Here is a 6,518-nt window from a genome sequence, read left to right as displayed (position 1 = left end):
CTGTTCTGATGAGCTGAGTTAATGTGTTGCTGATGCTCAGGATAAATTTGTTACGGTTGAGTGATAATAGATTCTTAATGATGTGGTGATACAGCGGATAAAATAGAAGTACATCAATGCAAGCTTTCATTTATATGGTGTTTTACATACATGCAATTTCTAAATTTAAAATGCAGGGTTCTAGCTGGTATTACCAGAAACAAAAACCGTGTTGTGAATTTATTGTTTTGTCTCAATGGAGGAATTAAGATATTCTGCTTGAATTGACTCTCCAGTGAAACCAGGCTGCTGCAAAATTTGTTTTTAACATAACGGGAAAACTCTGATACTGTCACTGTAACTTTAGGGCACGGTTCATGACACCCATCGCTACAGAATTTATGGATATGTAAATATAGCAAATGATTCGGTAGTATGTAATCTCATACTACCAGAGGTGGGTAGAGTAGCCAGGAGCTCTAGAAAAGTAAGAGCATATTTAATTCAAAATAATACTACTTGGGTAAGAGTAAAAGACTGTCACCAAAATACAAGTTCAAAAACATTTTGTGAAGAAAGGTGGTTTGTCCTGTCAGACTGTCAGTTCCTGAAACCACATTCACACACACAAAACCTTGTAAAAGCGAACAGGGGACTCCATCTCTTAAGATTGCAAAATCTTAAGGGGGCGGGGGGGGTGTCGTAAGTATTGAGTCCAATGCTGTTGTGCTTTTCAAAGTAAAAGATCCGGAAGTAACTCATTATTTCTTGCGCGGCCTGGTACCAATTGGTCCGCGGACCAGTGGTTGGGGACCACTGCTCTAGACAGTGTCAGAGGATTGATTTTTCAAACCTAGTTGGCTAGGAGAAACAGTAAAATTTGTTTATGTGACTATTCTCGTATTTAGATAAAATATTTGATCTTCCTTGTTGCGTGTTCAGTGAATCAACAGCTTAATGGCTCACAGTCAGATTTTTCGTTTTTGTTTAGCATCAAATAGTGGAAATAATATCTGTCTGATTCAAACTAAATACTTAGAAATAGAGTTAATGGCGACTGACTACTAATTAGATTCAAGTCTTGATACTGTTGACGTGCCTCCCTTCTGTCTATATGAAACATAATAATCATCCTCCCCAATTTGCATGCATTACCATGAACTCAGTTGAAAGCGACTGGTGAGAAATGTGCTTCGGGTATTAATTAGAAAGCAGTCGGATTCTCTGAAGGAGAGCTCACTCACTGATGAACCCCTCTGGTTGTTTCCATTAAGACATGCATCTCGCCTCTGCGTCATACGCCAACATCATGTTTGTGTCCAAAGCTCTTACATTGACCTGTCTGATAATCTGGAAGATCTAAGGGTCATCCTGGGGAGACCCTTAGATTAATTTCTTGCCGAAATTGGTCAAACTCAACAACTTTTTTTTTTTTGACAAATAACAAGACGAGAGTTTCAGATGTCGTTGCTCTACATGTGGCTCTGCTTCTGCACGTTTTGCAAACCTAATGAACAAAAGGACCTTGAATTACCTTTGCTTTTAGGCGAATGATGATGGCTGGTTGCAGTCTAAGACGCAATACTGGAGACTAACGACTCTCTGGAAGTCATCTTCTTATAAAGAGATGCAATGACTAATGAATATTGCTACCTGGTCTTTTGTCTTCATTATTCCTCAGGCTTTATCAGTGGATTAATATTCGGCCCTACTTGTGCACAGATAGTAGTGTAAGTGACCGTTCGGGGCGATGGGGAATTAGCTGATTTCTCAGCAGTGGAGTGAAGGAGTGGGAATTAACTCCATCATCAGGGACCTCTTTAGCCTTTGTAGCCATGACTGCAAGGCCTGACCCGAATACAAAGCAGGCTATTTGCCTTCAGATGTCAAGACTAACACCGGCCTCAAATCCTGCCCAGAATTGTGTTCAGATCCACTCAGCACATTTGTTTCTTAAACGGCACTGAGAGGCAATCTTCTGGCAAACTGACCCGAACATACTTGAAAACAGCCTCGGATGCTGAGAACAAATGAGGCGTTTTGAACGGCCGCCACTCGTTTCACAAGTCCTTTTTAAAGTAATTCTCTTATCTTGGATTTTTTGTGTGTGTTATTTATTGTTATTAACAATTACTGAATAATTATCTTAAAAAAAAAAAAACTTATCCCAGTGTGTCCAATAATGCTCAAGCACATTTTTTATTTTCTCTCTTTTGGCACACAGTTGCCTCTTGATTCGCAACAGGAAATGAATTTTTGATTGTGCGAGGAGAGAAAAATACATTTAAAAGGTTCCTTTCTGCCCTGCACTCAGATCTGTTATGAAGCTATCAAGGCTAGGTGTACCCAGGAAACATTTTTTGGTAGTGTGTCTCTGTGACTGAGACCACGCTTTCCAGTTGGGAAAGACCACGCTGTTACCCTAATGCTTTTCTGGGAACAGATGTGTTGCGGCGGTAATTGGGTTTTCACTCTGCGAGGGTTGTGCCTAGCCCGCGTCTCGCCAGATCATGACGACCTCGAAGCCACACAATACAGGGAAGTGGGGGAGAAAAAAAAAAAGAAAAAGTACGTATAAGTTGTCCTATTGTCAAGTGTGGAAATATTTTTAATGGCTGAGACTAATTTGATGGATTAGGATTTACTACCGCTGCTAGTGGCAACAATAGTTGCATTTCACAACTTCTCTTACTACTAAATAAAAGTCTTGGTGGGAGTGCTACATGTTTTTTTTTTTAGCTTTATACCATGTTATACAGTTATTCCCTCATCAAAAACAAATCTGGAGTTTTGCTTTGATTCTTTCATGCATGTTTGAGGAATCCTTGAATAGCCTGTGGAGGCCATCAGGCGATGCCGAACGCTTGATCTTGCAAAGCGCCTCTTTCCACTCAGCTCCTCCAGACTAGCGGCAGCAACAATTAGCAGACACCTGGTGGAACTGCGAGTCTGCTGATCATTTATGAACTTCCTCTCCACCTAATGCTCCTAAGAATGCTTGCCAATGTTATAATAAAGTCACGGCTGATTTGGGGTAAAAATGAGGTTGTGGAAAATCTCTTTTTATAGAAGCAGAAACCGTAGCGAGACGTGAGAAATACAGTTGTGAAAACAGACAGGAATTTAGAAAATGCTATGTTTTATTTTTCTTTTTTTAAAAGAGATGGACAAATCTGTTGAAGCAAATACTGTTTATTATTATTATATAATACAAATAACACTACATACACAAAATAAGCCAAGCAAAACATTAAATCTCAGTCCAGCAGAAAGAAGAAAAAAGAAAAGACAAGAAAATATATATTTGTTTTTCTTTTTACATAACAGCAGCACAGCTAAAACCAACACGACAGTAAGCTTGATTGTAAAAAAAAAAATAAAGAAAAGGAAGAAAGTGAACCTCGCAAGAAATCAAAGAACAGCACCGGTTACTGTACAGGGAGAAAGCTCTGGAGCCAAACAGTCTCACACTCACTACCAAACTTTGATGCATTATTGGATCATTGATGGAACGAAACTAATGGTAGAGTTTTCAAACTGGCTTACAAGTAAAATTCTGAAAAGTGTGGTGTGAATTTGAACCACTTTACCTCTCACTGCAACTTATCAGCTAGACTGGAACATGGGGCTATAATCTTCTTAATAAAAAAAAAAAAAAAACCCTTACGGGATGAAAAGCGTCTGTGAATAGCAATTTTCAAGACCCACAGAATTGAACATAATTTCTGTTCTAACATATGAACATCCTTTAGATTTAAACAATTTCTGTTTCATTGTAGATTTGGCTGAGTGTTTTAGGGTTACTTTCTTGCTGGAAGGTGCAGCTTAGTCACAGTCTCAAGTCATTTGAAGCTGCTGAAATGATTTTTTTGTGTGTTTTTTTTTTTTTTTGTTTTTAGCAGAACTAGCGAAATCTAATCTCTCATTAAATCTGACCAGCTTCCTTATCGCTAAAGAATAGCATTCCCACGGCATGATGCAGCCACTACCATGTGGTTGGTCTGTTTAGGGTGATGTGCAGTATTAGTTTTAAAGTTTGTATTTGGCCTCATTTCAAAAATTTGGGCAGCAACTTCTGTTTACCGACTTGTTAAGCTTGACTAAATGTTGATCTTTCAAAGTAAAATCCCAAATAAGGTGTGTTAAAGTCAGTGGTTGCAACATTACTAAATATTGCAAGTACTTTTTGTTTTCTATTACTTTTATTGCTTGTTTTTACTACATTGGTTTTCCACACTACATGAAACAATGTGTGAATGTATTGTAGATGTCGACAGGGCAGAGAAAAAGAAACACACATTATTGTGACACATCATTCAATTGAGCCACTGACCTTACCTCAGTTCAAATAAATGCAGGTGCCAACAGCACAATCCCCAAAGAACCTCAGAGATTCTTTAAATCCTCAGAGGATTATAGTGTCAATTAGAGGTTGAATTACAAGAAAGCTCTCTCTATCGTTAGCATTAACAGCCAGCGCTACACCGAGCATAGTCATCATCAGCATCTCTCTTACTCTCTGGGAAACAATCCTCGACTCTGAATGTAACTGGGTCTATATTGTTAGTTGTATATTTTCACAAAATGTTTTCTTTGATTTATTTGTCCTCATTATACTTGTCTGTCGTTGTGTTCCTCTGTGTCTGCTGTGAGGGGTTCGGTCCTCCAGCTCCGCCCTACTTTCTTCTTCTTTTGTTCGGGGTCCTCCAGCACCATTATAAATGTTAAGTTGTTCATTTCCTCTTCCCTTTTGTTACTCGTTCCACTGGGAAGAGGCAAGTTTTATAATCCATTGTAATCCTTTCATTTATATTGTCCAAATGTTTATTTTTTTCCTTCTGTATTAATGTTAGGTGTTTTAATATTTTCATTCGAGTTGCTATTATGCATTTATAAGATTTGATGCATGCTAACATTATTATTTTGTATAGATCGGGTTGGAGAACTGGAGCACATGCTACGTGCTAATGCTAATATGTCCCGATTGACAGGCTGAATAAACGGAGAGCCTCCAAACCCAGACTCGGTGTTTTATGGTTTATCCTATCAACACACAACGCAGAGTGGCTTAGCCCGCTGGTTACATCTATTAGGTGCTTTTAATCCACTGCAGTGGAGAACAGAGCCAGCATAACCTCTGTCTAAACATTCACGTCACATCTTTGGATCTTTTGTGTGTGTGTGTGTGTGTGTGTGTGTGTGTGTGTGTGTGTGTGTGTGTGTGTGTGTGTGTGTGTGTGTGTGTGTGTGTGCGTGGGTGTGTGTGTGTGCGCGCGCGTGTGTGTGTGTGTGTGTGAGTGTTCAAACTTAAACAACGGCTACAGATATCATTACAGAGGATGGTAGTAAACATCCAACAAACCGTGGTTTTAACACATCGAGGTCATGTGTCATTTTTTTGTTTTTGTGTGCTGAGGTAAAGCTGTGCACTGTAAAACCTTGGCATAATTCATGTGATCTTGGATTGAATTCTTTAAAAAAAAAAAAAAAAATTCCCTTTTGGGCATGTCGAACAAAACTAGGTCTGTGGTTGTTTTAGATCCAGAGGAGGAATTTCAGGAAACGCAACTTCAAACGCGACAAAATAGCAGCGAGCTATATGGACAATGCAAGGCATTCGTAGATGTGTGAATATCGGCTTTGGTGTTTGAAATATATACAAGCAGATTTTCTCACAATAGATGTACAAACACTTTACAGTTACAAGCACTGCTCTTATGTGCCTTTTAACAACTCATAAAACAACCCCCCCCCCCCCCCCATGTTGAATCCTCTGTGTCAACACAGCGGTACATTAGATGAGACGGTGCACTTCAATTTTCCTGGCAACAGCTTTCCCAGGCGGGATAGCCTTTAGGCTGTTGGCAGCCTCTGTAAGCGCACACTGCCTTCAAAGAGTTAGATTCACTCCAATATTACCTGCATTAAGATGGTCTTAACTTTGGCTGTTAATCAGTAAAGGGAGGATTCAGTGATTATAAATGAGGAACTTTTAAATCCACTGTCAGATAGGTTTGCTTAGAGCTAGCTTGTGTGCACACAGTGGGTATGATTTGACCATTTTCTTCCCCCTCAGCTTGGATTTCAAGCAGTTAGTTACAATACTTATTTCTTCTAGGTGATTCAGACACATTCCTAAAATGCAGTCCAAATATTTTTGAAATGACTCACTGATTTTTCAGGCTTGTTTTTTTTTTATTTCTAAAGGAGTGAGATTTAAAGCTAGTGTCATGTAGGATTTGTACTTTTTAACAGATGTACACATCAGTGGAAGAGTGAAGTACAAAATACGGACTCGAACACCCGCTGAATATAGTTGAGTTTTTTCAGTAAACGTGCCAACTGTGCAGAATATTATTGCTTCTTGGCGACAAGTGAAGGGCGACTTGTTGTTCTGCTCGTTACTGAGTACAACTGAGAGGCTAGCTATAGCTCACTGTAGCCAGCGAATTAGCCGAGCTATGATAGCTAGCCTGCTGCCTCCTGCTTTACACATCTGGAGGTTCAGACCCCCAATCTGTCTGTCTCAGTTGCTATGA

Source organism: Xiphophorus maculatus, chromosome 3 (genome assembly GCF_002775205.1).
Source record: "Xiphophorus maculatus strain JP 163 A chromosome 3, X_maculatus-5.0-male, whole genome shotgun sequence".
In the NCBI taxonomy this organism is placed as follows: Eukaryota; Metazoa; Chordata; class Actinopteri; order Cyprinodontiformes; family Poeciliidae; genus Xiphophorus; species Xiphophorus maculatus.
The sequence above is the reverse complement of the archived record's forward strand: the minus strand, read 5'-3'. Positions refer to the sequence as shown.